The following is a 17,866-nucleotide window of genomic DNA, read 5'->3' on the forward strand; positions in this document are numbered from 1 at the left end:
AGCTTGTCTGGTAACCCACTCTCTATCAATAAGCATCTGCTCATATCATAGAGAGTTCGCCAGCATCTCTCTGCTGTACCATTTTGGTGTGGTGAATAGGGTGCAGACGTTTCATGTCTAATCCTATGTTTAGTTAAGAGAGCCTGAAAGTCTCGGCTTGTAAACTCAGTGCCGTTGTCTGAACGAATACACTTGACTTCTCCATAAGGTGCTATGTCTGCCAAGAACCTTTCTGTGGCTTGCACTGTATCACTTTTTGACTTCAGAAAATATACCATCACGGTGCCTGAATAGTCATCTGTAAATGACTGTGCATATCCGTGGCCTTCTATGCTCAGTGTTGACATGGGACCAGTTAAATCAGTATGTACTAGCTCTAAGGGTTTCTCAGCCTTTCTGTCTGGCTCCCTATTTCTAGTCTGTGAATTTTCCTTGTGTACACACTTCACATAACTGAGTAGGCTTAACCGCTGTTCCTTTTATCTCCATGCCTTTCACTACACTTTGTAATTTCTGTACATCTTCATAGTTGCAATGACCCAAAATCTCATGCCAAGTTTGCATATCATGACACCCTTTACATTTTTCAACATTTTCTGTAACAGTTGGCAAGTAATACAAATGTCCACTCTCGTGGATCTCAAACCTGCTACTGTCCTTGGTAACCATGTGGCTTTCTCCTTTCTTGAAGGTGATTGTCGCTCCTCCATTTGCCGCTCTTGCCACAGAGAAGATGTCATGTGGGTATGAAGGTATGTACAGTGCATCCCGTAGCTGTGCTCTGTGCTGTCGTCCAGTGTTGTCTAGCAGATACACGATCGCTGTTCCTCTGCGTTGTGCTATTCCGCTACATTTGGTCCCGTCAGCTAACTCCACTGAATGTGTCCCTGAAAGGAATGAGTCATCAAAGCTGTCGAACTTTTCGATATTGTTCACGATGTGGGATGTTGCTCCAGCATCCACCATGATGCCTCTCATCTCTACGTTGTCTGGAGGTCTCCCGCTCTTCGTGTACTTTGCCTTGAAGAATTGGTCTTGTTCGCTGTTTTCCTCCTCTGTCACTTTTCTGACACCATCTTGTCCCCCTTTTTTCTTGCACAGGGATTCTTCGTGTGTGTTATTTTTGCAGTAACCACACTTTTCTGTAACATGTTCTTGCCTTATGCCCTCTTATTCCACATTTGTAACATATAACATTAGTATCTTCTTATTTTCTATTGTTAGCAGACATCTTGCCGGGGCCTCTGCCTTGTTTCACATTAGTTCACGTTAAACACGTTATCTGTGGTTTCTTTTATCTTAAATGTTTCTGCCTCTTCGTATACACGCAGTCTCCTTTTAAAGTCTATGAATGTAACGTTATCTTCATTCTGCGTTACATGAACAGCCAGTGGCTTAAAGGTGTCTGGTAGTCCTCCTATTATCATGGTGATTATGAGTCCGTCGCTCATGGTCTCACCTGTTTCCCTCAAAGCCCTGATAAGGTTCTCCGCCCGTATAAAGTAGTCGGTAACACTTTCGCTGTCTTTCATGTGTAGCTTTGTCAACGACGTGTAGAGGTTTATTATCCGTGGTTTACTTTTTCCAGAATAATGTTCTTTCAATATTCTTAGAGCCTTCCTGCCATCATCAGCGGCATCGTGTCTTATCAGTGATAGGCTTTTATCATCTATCAGTCTTATTAGGCAAGGCAAGTTTATTTATACAGCACTTTTCAGCACATAAGTAGGTACTAAACCAATTTAGAGCTGTTGCTGAAACTCCCACCCAGTTTTCTAGACGGTCTAGCAATATGTTGTGGTCAACAGTCAAACGCAGCGCTGAGATCTAATAATACTAACACTGATATTCTGCCACTGTCTGTGTTTAAATGGATGTCATTTAACCTGTTAAGCCCGAGAGACCCCGGTACCGGGGCACTGCCGCAACATCTTGCAGGAAACAGTGTCTGAGGGCATGTTCATTTAATAAACTATGAATGTTTTATATCCATGTAACGGGAAGAAACTCATCTAACTGATCATTTTTATTTATTTTTCAAAAGAAAACCCACAATGCCTCTGAATTAGCAACGAAATGCTAACAGATTACTGCACCGAAAATCACTCACAAAACCTTATTATGTATCTCTTCTCCACATCCATGACATCGATTCTGTGAGGATTTACAGTATCTCCCTCCTTCTTCTCTTCTTTGTTTTATGTTTGTTATGTTCGTTCTGTCTGTCTGTGTGTCTGTCTCCCTGGCTGGGTGTGGCTGACCCACTTCTGATTCCCGCCAACTCACCTTCGCAGCTGCTGCTCATCATCCTGATTACACTACTCACCTTCACCTGCTTATATGCCCGGTCCTCTCATCCAGTATTCACCAGTTCGTCGTTTCACCTCGCTGGTAATTCGACTTGGTACATGTAGTTTATGGTAAAACTAACTCTCTGTGTTCCTGCCGAATCTAACCTTGTGTTCTCCGTCAGAATCCATCTGCCTACTCCTCTGCCTGCCACATCCAGCCACGTACCTCTCGTCTGAGTATCTCCGTGCTTCCACGCACACCGGCTCCAACCTGTCAACTATCGCCAGCTCTGGATCAGCGGCTTTCCTCGCCAGTGTACCTTCGTGCTTCCACGCACACCAGCTCCTTCCTGTCGACTCTCACCAGCTCTGGTCCCCCGGCTCTCCTCGCCAGAGTATCTCCGTGCATATCCGCACCACCTCAGTTAACAAACCCTGGCTTTGGGTTTATTGGATATTTAATCCCTCGTCTGACTCTATATAAGGTTTTTGGTTAATAAACCTTTTTCTACCTCAAAAGCTCTGTTTCATCGTCCTGTGTTCAGCATTGTGAGTTCACTCCTGTAGCTACCGGTGAGCTTAACAGTACGAACTGGTCACTATGAGCTCCGCTGACGCCGGATCGGATCCCGCCTCAGTCCAGCACGCCATTTCCCATCAGGGAAATCTTCTGGGCCATCATGAGCAGATGATTCGAGCCTTAGTGGAGAGCAATCAATCCATGGCTCTAAACGTCTCAAACCTTGCTGCTCAGGTCTCTGCTTTGACGTCTTCTGGTACACTTCCTGCCTCCTCCTATCCACCTGTGGATTCCACTCCATGCCGGGACTTCCCCATTGCCGATCCTGAGCCTTTCCACGGAGAGGTGGAGAAATGCAGAGGATTTCTCTTTCAATGCAATAAGGTATTTCGCCAGCGCCCCGTGTCTTTTTCCTCTGATGGAACTAAGATTAACTATATGTTGAGTTTGCTTCGTGGAAGAGCTTTAACCTGGGCCGAAGCATTGAGTTCTTCTGTGGATTACAATACACTTTCCTTTGGAGTTTTTTCGGATCATTTTTCCTCTGTTTTTGATCATCCTGAACACTCTGGCTCAGCTGCTAATCGTCTGTTGAATCTGCAACAAGGAACTCGAACCATTGCAGATTATTCTATCGAGTTTCGCACACTGGCGGCAGAAGCCCGATGGGACGAGGCGGCTTTAAGGGCTGTGTTTGTTAGGGGATTGAGGGATCAACTGAAGGATGAGCTGGCTGCAAGAGAGGAGCCTGCTGACCTCCAATCCTTAATCTCCTGGGTTTCTCGTCTCGACAGCCGGCTGCGGGAGCGCCGGGCGGAGCGCACGCAGCGTCCTCCTTTTGCTTTGCCTTATCAGCCAAACAGTTCTCCCAGGTTTGCTCCCTCTGTGTCCGGACCATCTGGCTTCACCTCACCAACCCGCGTGCCCACTTCTGCTATGGTGGAACCTATGCAGTTGGGACGCACTGGATTATCCCCTGAGGAGCGCCTTCGACGTATTAGGTGTGGAGAATGCCTGTACTGTGGAAAGGGTGGCCATATCCTCTCTGGCTGTCCTGTTCGCCCAAACGCAAGGGCTCGTCAGTGAAGTTGGGGGTCCTGACGAGTTCGCTTCCTACACCTATTGTAGCCCCAATTTTGAGCCGTTTTTTGATTCCTGCTAGACTTTGTTTCAACGCTCAGACATTGCCCCTTTCTGCTCTCGTTGACTCTGGAGCTGAGGATAGCTTTGTGGACGGTGAACTAGCCAAACAGCTGGGGTTACATTTGGAAGCTCTAACAGAACCTCTGACAGCATATGCTTTAAATGGGAAAAGCATTTCTAAGGTTACACAGCAGACACAACCTTTAACCTTGTTTATTTCTGGTAATCACAGAGAGGAGATTCAACTGAAGGTTATTTCCTCACCAGCAACCCCTTTGGTTCTTGGATACCCATGGCTTCGCACCCACAATCCACATATTGATTGGGCCGGAGGAAGAATCATGGAATGGAGCCAGTCGTGCCACCTTCACTGTTTACAGTCTGCTGTGCCTCCCGTCCCTGTCGAACCTAAGTCTGCTCCTTGTGTCTCTGCTGAAGTTGACTTGTCTGGTGTTCCTGAAGTTTATCACAGCCTGAGTGGGGTCTTCAACAAGGAGAAAGCTCTCTCTCTCCCTCCTCATCGTCCCTATGATTGTCCCATCAATCTGCTGCCTGGAGCTCCTTTACCCACCAGCAGGCTTTATAATCTGTCTCGGCCTGAAAGAGAGTCCATGGAGAGATACATCGGTGACTCTCTTGCTTCTGGGATAATTCGTCCTTCTTCCTCTCCTCTGGGTGCTGGGTTTTTCTTCGTGGACAAAAAGGATAAGTCTCTCCGACCCTGTATTGACTTTCGTGGGCTAAATAACATTACAGTTAAAAACAAGTACCCACTTCCCCTGATAAACTCAGCCTTTGAACCTCTCCAAGGTGCCACCATCTTCTCCAAGCTCGACCTCAGGAATGCCTACCACCTTGTTCGAATTCGCCAAGGAGATGAGTGGAAGACAGCTTTCAACACCCCCCTTGGTCACTTCGAATATCTTGTCATGCCCTTTGGACTCTCTAATGCCCCCGCTGTTTTCCAGGCCCTGGTTAACGATGTCCTACGAGACTTCCTTAACCGATTCGTGTTCGTTTACATTGACGACATCTTGATTTTTTCCACGAGTCTGGAGGAACATCAGGACCACGTCAGTCAGGTGCTGCAAAGGCTGCTTGAGAACAAGCTGTTCGTCAAGGCTGAGAAGTGCGAGTTTCACCAGGAGCGGGTCAGCTTCCTGGGATATATCATCAGGCAGGGCAAGTTGGAGGCTGATCCAGGAAAGATCCTAGCTGTCTCCGAGTGGCCAGTCCCCACTACTAGGAAGGAGCTGCAGAGGTTCCTGGGTTTTGCTAACTTCTATCGCCGGTTCATCAGGAACTATAGCAAGGTAGCAGCTCCACTCTCCAGTCTCACTTCTGTCAAGATCAAGTTTACCTGGACTACTGATGCTAACAAGGCATTTCTTCTCCTCAAATCCTTGTTCACATCTGCCCCCATACTCATCCAGCCGGACTCAAGCAAGCAGTTTGTGGTGGAGGTAGATGCATCTGACATCGGGGTTGGCGCTGTTTTGTCTCAGACGGCAGGGCCAGACAATAAGCTTCACCCATGTGCTTTCTTCTCTCGCCGTCTTTCCCCAGCTGAGAGAAATTATGATGTGGGCAACAGAGAGCTGCTGGCAGTGAAGATGGCGTTGGAGGAGTGGCGACACTGGCTCGAGGGCAGCGAGCAGCCATTCCTGGTTTGGACTGACCACAAGAACCTGGAGTACATTCAGTCTGCTAAACGGCTAAACTCCCGACAGGCCAGGTGGGCCCTCTTCTTTGGTCGTTTCAACTTCTCTCTAACTTATCGTCCTGGTTCCAAGAATACTAAACCCGACGCCCTGTCCAGGTCGTTTTTGTCTGAGGGACCAGTCACGTCTTTTGACTCTATTCTTCCCCTGAGCTGTGTTGTGGGTGGCCTCACCTGGGAGATCAGTAACTCCATCCAGGAGGCGCTATTGGAGCAACCGGACCCTGGTTGTGGTCCGCCAAACCGTCAGTTTGTCCCCAACTCTGTCCGTTCTCAAGTCCTGCAGTGGGTCCACAGCTCCCTTTTCGCTAATCATCCTGGTGCCAACCGCACACTCTCTCTTCTCCGGAGACATTTCTGGTGGCCAACAGTTGACAAGGACACTAAGGAGTTTGTTTCAGCCTGCACTACATGTGCTAGGAGCAAGGCCTCTCATCAGAGACCTGCAGGATTGCTCCAGCCCCTTCCTATCCCAAGTCGACCTTGGTCTCATATTGCACTAGATTTTGTCACCGGCCTACCTCCCTCACAAGGAAACACAACTATTCTAACAGTTGTAGACCGTTTCTCCAAATGTGCCCATTTTGTAGCTCTGCCCAAGCTTCCCTCAGCCCTGGAGACCGGTCAACTTCTCACCCAGCATGTTTTCCGCCTGCATGGAATCCCGGCTGACATCGTCTCCGACCGTGGACCTCAGTTCATCTCTCTGGTTTGGAAGAATTTCTGTCATTCACTTGGTGCATCGGTCAGTCTAACTTCTGGTTATCATCCCCAGTCAAACGGTCAAACTGAAAGGGCCAATCAAGACCTGGAATCTACTCTCCGCTGTGTTGCCAATCGCAATCAATCTACCTGGAGCTCCCTTCTACCCTGGGTGGAGTATTCCTTTAATTCACTCACGTCTTCTGCAACTGCTCTCTCTCCTTTTGAAGCCTCCTTAGGGTACCAACCTCCCCTGTTTCCTGAGGAGGAGAGTGAGTTGGCAGTTCCTTCTGTCCAGCATCACATTCAACGGTGCCGTAAGATTTGGAGGGACACTCGCTCAGAACTCCTCCGGACTTCTACCAGGAATCAACGGTCAGCTAACCGTCACAGACATGCCGCTCCCCATTACACCCCTGGACAATCAGTTTGGTTGTCTTCCAAAAATATCTCACTCCTCACCGAGTCAAAGAAACTGTCCCCCCGGTTCCTTGGGCCTTTCCTCATTGAGCGCATTATTAACCCCTCTGCTGTCCGCTTGAGACTCCCCAGATCCATGAAGGTTCATCCAACCTTTCATGTTTCCCAGATCAAGCCAGTCCACACTAGTGACCTGTGCCCTCCAACCATTCCCCCTCCTCCCCCCCGAGTCATCGATGATCATCCTGCCTACACTGTGCATCGGCTTATGGATGTCAGACGCCGGGGCAGGGGCTTTCAGTACCTGGTTGATTGGGAGGGTTACAACCTGGAGGAACGTTGCTGGGTGCCTCGGTCACGCATCATGGACCCTGTCATGGTGAGGGAGTTCCACAGAGCACACCCTGACAAGCCTGGTGGTCGCCAGGAGGCTCCCGTGGAGAGGGGGGTACTGTGAGGATTTACAGTATCTCCCTCCTTCTTCTCTTCTTTGTTTTATGTTTGTTATGTTCGTTCTGTCTGTCTGTGTGTCTGTCTCCCTGGCTGGGTGTGGCTGACCCACTTCTGATTCCCGCCAACTCACCTTCGCAGCTGCTGCTCATCATCCTGATTACACTACTCACCTTCACCTGCTTATATGCCCGGTCCTCTCATCCAGTATTCACCAGTTCGTCGTTTCACCTCGCTGGTAATTCGACTTGGTACATGTAGTTTATGGTAAAACTAACTCTCTGTGTTCCTGCCGAATCTAACCTTGTGTTCTCCGTCAGAATCCATCTGCCTACTCCTCTGCCTGCCACATCCAGCCACGTACCTCTCGTCTGAGTATCTCCGTGCTTCCACGCACACCGGCTCCAACCTGTCAACTATCGCCAGCTCTGGATCAGCGGCTTTCCTCGCCAGTGTACCTTCGTGCTTCCACGCACACCAGCTCCTTCCTGTCGACTCTCACCAGCTCTGGTCCCCCGGCTCTCCTCGCCAGAGTATCTCCGTGCATATCCGCACCACCTCAGTTAACAAACCCTGGCTTTGGGTTTATTGGATATTTAATCCCTCGTCTGACTCTATATAAGGTTTTTGGTTAATAAACCTTTTTCTACCTCAAAAGCTCTGTTTCATCGTCCTGTGTTCAGCATTGTGAGTTCACTCCTGTAGCTACCGGTGAGCTTAACAGATTCACATCGTGAGGTGACACAGAATCTATGGGTACCCTCATTATCACTGAATTATACGAATTTGCGACGTTATAAACAAAAACAGACATCAAAACAGGTGACGCTAGGTAGCTAAAAATGCTAACATTTTTACCTTGGCTCTGTAGTCTCTCCAAAGTGGTCTTCAATGGCATTAAAACGATAAAAAACGCTGCTGAAGTTAATCCATAGGTTAATCCAATGTGTCTGTGCCCCTGCTTTTAGTCTACCTTACCATCATCCAAGGGTAGTTTTCACTATAAGTAAAAAAGAATATTTGGACGGACACTATAATTTACAGTATTTTACTATGTAAAATCTGAATTTTCTTTAAAATAAATAACATCTATATTGATTCTGACTTTTCTACATCCAACTCACAGGTTTATTATTACTTTGAGAAAAAAGATTATTAATTTAACCCTTTTAGAAGGGAAGATATGGTCATTTGTTCTGGGAATGTCATTTTCGAGCCTGAGACCTGAAAAACAGGCTCAGGGCTTAACAGGTTAAGACCTTTACAAGTACAGTCTCAGTGCTGTGGTTTGGTCGAAAGCCTGACTGGAACACATAAAAACCGTCATTTAAAAACATGAAATGACTCAACTGTTGAAAAACAACTTTTTCAATCAATTTGCTTAAAAAAGGAAGGTTTGATATTGGCCTGTAATTATTCATTACGGTTGCGTAGTTAAAAGTTATGCTTTTTTAGGAGTGGTTTAATTACTGCAGTTTTCAGGGCCTGTGGAAATACACCCGAGTGAAGAGACTTGTTTACTATGTGAAGTATATCTGAGGCCAAGCAATGAAAAACAGTTTTGAAAAATCCTGTCGGAATAATATCGAGGCAGCAGGAGGAGGATTTCAGATGTTGAATAATGTCTTCAAGGTCATTAGCATTTATCAGACGGAATTGTGTCATGATGTCTGGATTGACTTTAGGTGGACACAGGGACAGTACATTTGCTGTACCTGGTACAGAGGAACTGACTGCTTGTCTAATTTTCATGAAACTACTGACACTGGGGGGTTTGTTAGTCTGTCGACGGTAGCAAACAAGGCACGTGAGTTGTTTTTATTTTTGGTAATGATGTCAGAGAAGAACGATTGTCGTGCCTTTTGTATTTCCTGATTATAGACGCAGAGTCTCTCTTTATATATTTCGAAGTAAACTTGGAGATTCGTTTTTCTCCACCTGCATTCAGCTTTACTGCACTCAGTTTTTGCTGTTCTCACGGTCATGGCTTTTCTCCATGGAGATATTTTCTTGCTAGATACTTCCTTTGTTTTAATGGGAGCAATGGTATCCATGACATTTGTTATTTTAGAATTAAAATGATCAACTAGCTCATTTACTGAAAAGTTAGGATGGGCAAGTGAGGGAGAAAAAATCTGAGCAAACATTTCTTGTGCATTTTCAGTTAAGTGACGTCTAGTGGTTACCTCTTTCTTAACAATTGTATGGACTGGAATAAAGCTCTCAAAGAAAACACAGGAATGGTCGGAGAGCGCTACATCAGTCCCCACAAGCTTAGAAATGTTCAGACCCTTTGATACAATTAAGTCCAGAGTGTGCCCCTTATTGTGTGTCGGACCCTTCACATGCTGAGTCAGTCCAAAATTATCGATAACACAAAACAGTTCTTTAGCTCCTCTGTCCTGGGGATTGTCAACATGGATATTAAAATCACCAACGATGACTAGACGGTCAAAGTCAATACACACTATAGACAGTAACTCGGTAAAATCATCAAAAAAAACTTGCATTTCTTCTTGCATTTAAATAACTGTTTGGATGTGTTCCAGTCAGGATTTCGTCCAAACCACAGCACTGAGACTGCTTTTGTAAAGGTCTTCAATGACATCCACTTAAACACAGACAGTGGCAGAACTTCAGTGTTAGTATTATTAGATCTCAGTGCTGCGTTTGACACTGTTGACCACAACATATTACTAGACCGACTAGAAAACTGGGTGGGACTTTCGGAAACAGTTCTAAATTGGTTTGAATCCTACTTAAAGGACAGAAAAAATGTTGTTTCTATAGGTAAATACACATCTGAGTTGACAAATATGACATGTGGGGTACCTCAAGGCTCCATCTTGGGGCCTCTTCTCTTTAACATCTACATGCTACCACTGGCTCAGATAATGAAAAACAACAAAATAAGTTACCATAGCTATGCGGATGACTCACAAATGTACGTAACAATTTCACCAGGAGACTATGCTCCAATTCAAACACTGAGTAAGTGCATTGAACAAATCAATGACTGGATGTGTCAGAACTTTCTCCAATTAAACAAAGATAAAACTGAGGTAATGGTTTTTGGAGCCAAGGCACATATATAAATGTATAAAAGTTAGCGCTGAACTTCAGTCTGCGATGTTCAAAACAACAGATAAAGCCAGAAATCTAGGTGTAGTCATGGACTCTGACCTGAGTTTCAACAGTCACATTAAAACAGTTACTAAATCAGCCTACTATCACCTAAAGAGTATATCCAGGATTAAAAGACTAATGTCACAGCAGGATTTGGAAAAACTTGTCCATGCTTTTATCTTCAGTAGACTGGACTACTGTAATGGTGTCTTTACAGGTCTCACTAAAAAATCTATTAGAAAGCTGCAGCTAATTCAGAACGCCGCTGCTCGAGTCCTCACTAACACTAAGAAAGTGGATCACATCACTCCTGTTCTGAAGTCCTTACACTGGCTTCCTGTGTGTCAAAGAATAGATTTCAAAATATTGTTGCTGGTTTATAAAGCTTTGAATGGTTTAGGCCCAAAATACATGTCTGACCTACTGCTAAATTATGAACCATCCAGATCTCTCAGGTCTTCAGGGACTGGTCAGCTTTCTGTCCCCAGAGTCAGAACTAAACATGGTAAAGCAGCATTCAGTTATTATGCTCCAAATATCTGGAACAAACTCCCAGAAACCTGCAGGTCTGCTGCAACTCTTACTACTTTTAAATCCAGGCTGAAGACTTTTCTTTTTGCCGCTGCTTTTAATTGAACTATTCACATCTTAAACGGCACTGTAACTTTTATCCATGTATTTTTTCTTTTAATGTTTATTTTATTATCTTTTCTTTTTAATGACTGATTTTAAATGCCATTTTCTTAATGTCTTCCATTTTTGTAAAGCACTTTGAATTGCCTTGTGTTGAAAGGTGCTATATAAATAAACTTGCCTTGCCTTGCCTTGCCTTGCCTTGCCTTGCCTTGCCTTGCCTTGCCTTGCCTTGCCTTGCCTTGCCTTGCCTTGCCTTGCCTTGCCTTGCCTTGCCTTGCCTTGCCTTGCCTTGCCTTGCCTTGCCTTGCCTTGCCTTGCCTTGCCTTGCCTTGCCTTGCACAGTACAGTGAATCTGAAATATACTTGGGGGGGTGGTGGTGACGTGCCTTTGTGACGTGCAACAACATTAACATTAACCTTTCAGTTGGTCGCTTGTTAGCAGACCCTTCACGCCATGGCAGAGCGAACAGGTACAGGCAGGGCCCATAGTGATAGCCCTATAGTTTAAATCTACTACCCACAAATAAACATATGGACATGGGTTACTATTTAAAAAAAAATGGTAAATGTATTTAGGAACCTATCCATGTGGTTTTAAGTGGGGGTGGACCTCAAATCCTCTAGGGGGGTCCGGGGGCATGTTCCCCCGGTAAGATTTTTTTTTAATTTTGGAGTTAAATGCATCAATCTGGTGCACTTTGAGGGGCAAATAAAGAGACTAGATCTATGGGAACACCTATATGAAACAGAACTGTATACATTTCAATAATCATAAAATCATGGCCATAACCAATAACATACAATTTCCAATATGAAAAAACACTGAAACTTGTTTATTTATTTTTGGTTCATTTATAGTTGTGAGTGTGTCTGGGCTCCTGAATCAGCCTCTCCCTCCTCTCCCTCCTTTCCCCCCTGCTCCTCTCCCTCCTCTCCCTCCTCTCCCTCTTTTCCCCCCTGCTCCTCTTTAAGGCAGCAGCAAAGACTAGTTTTAGCTCTCAACAAGTTGTAAAAGTTTATCTTACCTTTTTTCCCCTACTTAACTTTTTTATTTTTTATTCATGCATATTTTACTAATCACTACCCCCTCAAATGGAAATATGTGTTTACATAAATGGTGACCAAACCGTTTGAGACCCACTGAGAACTTAGACTAAGTTAACTATCTAAACACTCAGAGAGTCCTTAACCTCACCTGAGCTGAGGTTATCCCGAGCTTGAATGACACACAGAGACCAATCAAGGGCTTTGATTTATGATCTGTATGACAGTGGCCATGTCGGCAGGCCACATCATGTAGACAGCCAGTCACCCTGTGTGAGGCAGGCCACTTAACAGGCCTGGCCATCGGGAAACCCCCCGGTCCTCCCGATGGCCAGTCCGGGACTGGGTACAGGAGGCGTAGAGCGAGGGATCATTGTCCACAAGTAAATCAATCGCAGATGGCGTCGTGATCGCGGACGGAAAAAAAACGAAAGAAAGATTATTGAAAAAAATAAATAAAATAAAATAAAATAAATAAATAAATGGGTCGCAAAATATACTTGGGCGGCCGTTAATATACCTGGGCGGCCCGCCCAAGTATAGTCTATGTGTGGGAAACCCTGCAGTATTTGGGTGGTCTGTAGATGTTTAGGAAAAGAGCTCGAGAGGAGCATTTCAGCTGAAGGGCCACATATTCAAAAGAAGCAAAGTTTCCAAACATAGTCTGCTTGCATTGAAATAAATCATTAAACAAAATAGCTACTCCACCCCCTTTCTTATGCAGTCTTGCCTGACTCATAAAACTAAAGTTGGGAGGGGCTGATTCTATAAGAACAGCTGTGCTGTTGTTTTGGTCTAACCAAGTTTCAGTTAAAAACATAAAATCCAGGTTGTGCTTGGTGATAAAATCATTGATTAAAAACGATTTACCTGCTAAAGACCTGTGTAAGAGTCGGGAGGAGCTGATAATTTGGGATCAATAAAGTACGATCTATCTATCTATCTATCTAATTTATTCCGGCAAATTACTCAGACCTACTAATTGACCTAACAGAAGTTATTGAGTCCATGTACGTTTACTGCTTGGCTCAGATCCACCAACGTCAGCAAGATCTCACCTCTATTAACTCCTGAAGAACCAGGTTCAATTAACTGCTGTTTCAATTCAGACGACCCGCTAAATCTGTTTAAGCGATCCCGAAGGATTTTGATATCAGTAAATGAGGTGTGGCCCTACCTAAGTGTGAGTGTGGCAGTGTGCAATCTTACCTTTTAAGCAGGAGAGGAGAGCGCAGATGTCTTTTAAGTTGTCCCAGTCCAAAAGGTGGGATCAGTTTATTTGAAGAAAAATAGGTCCAAAACGTATACAGGGTTTTTACCTTCTCTCTTTACAACATTATAATCATACTAAACATATCATGCTAGGGTTATTTTCTAATCTAAAACCTTAATTCATATTTCACACATTAAAGGTTTTCCGACAGAACCCAGAGGGATCAAAGGTTCTAACATTCACAACCTATAGTCCGACACATTAAGAGATCAGCTCCTCAGAATGATCGGTTAGAAATCCTAGTTTTAAAAACTTTCATCCAACCATTCACTCAGCATTCAATACACAGAGATTTAAGCAATAGTTACCAAGTTTGAGAGAACCTTACAGAGGCGAAAACCCAGCTCTCTCTCTCTCTCTCTCTCTCTCTCTCTCTCTCTCGTATGCTCCCTCTCCGCCAGTGTCTTTATGCTCAAAAACAGGATAGAAAAACCTAAAGACACCTCCTCCATACCCATATTTGTGGAAACTGGGCATGGCCTCTGATGTACAGGACTGGACATGACCAGACATATTATATGGCTATGGCACAAGACACACCTTCCCATGTTTGTGTAAAAAGGACATGACCCCTACTCTGCAGGACTTGCAAAATATTATTCTCGGCTATGACATAACCACCTTTTTAGGGCCTCAGTTATTTTTCAGGAGCCCCCCTCCCTGGGTACTGCTGTGAGGAAAAGAAAAAAAGGAAGAAACTGTCCTCTCTCTTATCAGTGACACCCATAAACCATTATAGGCCTTACACTCAACTTAACAAACCACTTGGTTTATACTATAAATATAGAAAATCATAAAATATGAAGCATTTTCATTGTGGGTTATACAAGAATATAATTGATTATATTTGATTATAATTTACTTTCGTTTTAAGTATTCATCCTAATATGGAGATCTCAACACCTGACATTTAATAGAGCCAGTTTAAGTGTGTTAGATATACTATCACTCTGACCGCCCGTGATAGACCGTGGAGCACGCGGAACTTCTGTTAAATTCGACAACTCAAACAGATGCTTTTGGACTTTCTGTTTCCAACCTGAGTCACCAACCTTCTGTGTATGTTGATTATAACAGAAATGGGTCGCTGCACTGGCATACAAGCCTCTGGTCGTTGGGTGGCGCCAGAGAGTGAGATGGCAGGCGTCAGCGGCACCAGCGAAGAACACTTGCTGGTAGAAAAGTTTCTAGCAGTGGAAACGGTGGCCTGAGATGACACTGCTGGAAAGGGGGGTGTGTGGGAATGGAGTGGAAATAGTCAGGGAGATGTCTGAACAGCATGCGGCTACCCAACCTGCTGGGGTGGATTCCATCAGTGTTGAAGAGGGCGGGTCGGTCCCAGAATAGATTAAAATTGTCAATAAAACCTAAATTGTGAGCTCTGCAGGCGGATTGGAGCCAAGTGTGGAGGCTGAGGATCCTACTGAAACGCGGGCCAGCGTTGGGATCGGACCTGAGATAAAAACCGACTTTTCACAGCTCCGTAGAAGATTAAAAAGTTTCTCAAAATCTTTTTTTGTCAGCTCTGACTGCTGGCGGGCTGTATCATTCGACCCAACGTGGACAATTAGTCGATTGACAGAGGACGGGAGTGAGTGCAGCAGCCCCAGGAGTTTATCCAGGATGACAGGGACTGTGGCTCCAGGGAGGCAGCGTGTGGCTGCATTGAAGAATGGGATGTTTCTGGTTATGGAATCCCCGATTATTAATGTAGTTGGGGCGAAAAGGGGACGAGGAGGTGCCGGTGATTGAGGGTGTGGTGACCGAGCAGGAGAGTGTTGTGGTGAGACAGTAACAGCTGGGCTGGGAGAGGATTTCCTTGCCGGCTCAGGGCTCGGAAAACTTCCCGAGTGTCTCAGCACGGCCTCTTAGAGGAGTTTACGACGTGAGGAGGTCACCAGACGGGATGAGGGACACCGAGTTGACTTCACAGTGGCCTGGGAAGCAGCACAAATACTGTCGGCTGCCGGCGCAGAAGTTGCAGTGTCGGCAGGGTGCAGATCTGGACTGGTCAGTGCCACGGGAGCATCAGCTGGATGGACCAGATCATCTGGACGGGTCAGTGCCGCGGGAGCATCAGCTGGATGGACCGGATCGTCTGACAGGGTCGTGAAGCGGTTCTGAAGGCGTAGGCGAGGCGGTGAAGTCACCCCATTCAATAAGCTCCTGCGCACCACCTCAGACCACGACTGCTGATGGCCAGGTGTCGAGGAGTCGGAAGGCCGCAGGTGGAAGGATCCCACAGAACTGTGTCATGGATAGTTGCACTGAACGAGACAAGCTGTTTAGACTGCACCGATGCCACCTCCATGAGACCGGACACGAGAGAGTCTTTTTCTTTCAGCTCGTCAGAAAGCCGTCGGATGTCCTTCTTAAGGTCTGTTATCTGTGTATTAGCTCTCTGAAGTAGCACATAATCCCCAGGGTGTTTTGATGGCATTCTTGAGTGTAAAAGGTTAGGGCAATTACTGTCCCATGCACCAATGCCAAACTGCGTCAAGATGTATAAGTATAAGCAGGGGTGGCTAAATGTTTGTAAGCAGGAGAGCTAGATGCTAACAGGTAGTGGGAGCCTGTAAAAAATGCGACTGACTTGTTCAGAGTTTGCACACACTAACCCATATCACTATTGGTTATTGTATGGAGTGTTATTGTATTAGCTCAGCATAGCAATCAGCATTCTTTTTCCTGTCTTCGGCTAGCTGTTCAGGACTATTTCCAGTGGGTTCATGGAGAATAGTTTCTTTTAATTTCAGGATATGTAGGCAGCCTAAGAATCTTGTTTCCCAAAGGTCATACTTATCCATCGAACAAGAGCTGTGGCGCGAAAACTCCCGTTTTCTAATCTTGTGAGCACAGCGATTAGCTTGCTAAACTAGCTTGTTAGCATTATGAGTTCTCACATAATACGTCACGTGTAACCTCTTCCGCCATTTCTTTACTTATTGGTCCACATAGTTTGTAGAAGTTCCGTGTAATACTTCACGTTAAACTTCTTCCGGAAAACTAACATGAGTCCAACTTTGCCTGGGCCCATAACCTGTTAACCCTTTGGAGTCCTGGGCTAATTTGGCCGTTTTCGCATACTTTTGATTTGTCTTACTAAACCCCATTAAGAAATGTTTGGCATGTCAATGTTTGGTATCTTTTTTTTAAGGACAACCTCACCTATATAACCTGATAGTTATTTTTTTCATTTTGAGATACTATATGAACATTTTGAAAATGATATTATTTTTTATATAGGTAACACAAACATGCACAACGAAACAATTTGAAAGCTGGAAATATATACATGGGATGTCACTATGATAATGTGAAAGTTTGATTGAGGTAGCATGAACCTATATAAACATTTTATGAACAAATAACAGGTGTATCCATAGGCGTTTTTTCCTAATTTCTCAAGTTCTGTCAACAGTGACACAGTAGGCACAACAAAACATTTAAAAGCTTAAATAATGTACATTGGATTTCATTCTGATAAGGCAAAAGTGTTATTATAAATATAATACAAATATATATATATATACACATTATGTACAAAAATCAGTTTTTTCTGTCTTTATCTGTGCCACGCTTCAAAGCAGTTTCTGTCAACAGAGGGCAACATCACAGGCTCCTCCTCCTCCATGTCAAAAAACAAGCTTATAGCTTGACTCACGTTCAGAGTTCTCTTCATCATAGTTGAATCTTCAAAACTCTAAATCTATCTAACTATATCTAAATTCTCAATGTTTGTCTGTCACTTTACTTCAATCGCCGTCTCTCTTCGTCTCCCGCCGCCCGCCGCCTGTCTTCGTATATCTTCGTCTCCCTCCATTTCCTGCCGTCTCTCTTCGGTTCCCGCCGTCCCTCTTCGTCTCGTTACGTATCACTCTGTTTACCTGATTACCTCACCCCCTCCCTGGTAAATACATCCTGTTGAGCAGGATCTACAGTTTCCAGTATTTTCCGTTTCGTAAAATGATAAAAATACGGCGAAGATATTAAAATATGTGCTTCCATTTTTCATACTTTTGAAATATATTTGTATTAACTTTATATCATCGTATCTCCGTGTTTACTGGGTATTTTTGCATGAAACAAAGACTGGCATATAGTTTCAAGCCAGTACTTTCGACAGAAACACACGGCAATGTTGTCCGGACTGTTGTTTTTATGCGGCACCGGCTTGAACAGGTCATGTGATCTGATCACACCGGCGTGACGGTCGACTCCAAAGGGTTAAGCAATAAAGTATGCGCTGTCATCTTTCTTCTCTCTTCCTTTTATTCAGGGACATGAACAAGCTTGGCTGTGCTGCGTAATAAACATTAGACATAGAGCGCTCCGCGCTTATCATTACTATTAAACATGGAGTAAGGGTGCTATTACAAAGTACTTAACACACCAAAATGACCCCAGAGGTGGGTTTTGTTTTCTAAACTTCTCTAAAAAGGTCAAATTTCACTTGTTTTGCATCAATCTTGATACAGGGTACTTATTATATGTTATAGTTTGGATTCCTGAAGCTTTTTGTCTACTATCCCATCATTCAA

The 17,866-nt window shown here is 44.7% G+C and overlaps 1 protein-coding gene across 1 annotated transcript in view; it reads left to right on the plus strand.

The window, feature by feature from the left end:
* The first annotated feature begins 707 nt into the window (after positions 1-707).
* LOC117479235 (semaphorin-6D-like) overlaps positions 708-17,866 on the plus strand; it is an 82,709-nt gene continuing 65,550 nt past the window's right edge. The window contains 1 exon segment of the mRNA XM_034126258.1: positions 708-752. The gene's annotated coding sequence lies outside the window, so the exon portion shown is untranslated.

The sequence above is a fragment of the Trematomus bernacchii genome, unplaced genomic scaffold, assembly GCF_902827165.1.
Source record: "Trematomus bernacchii unplaced genomic scaffold, fTreBer1.1, whole genome shotgun sequence".
Taxonomy (NCBI): Eukaryota; Metazoa; Chordata; class Actinopteri; order Perciformes; family Nototheniidae; genus Trematomus; species Trematomus bernacchii.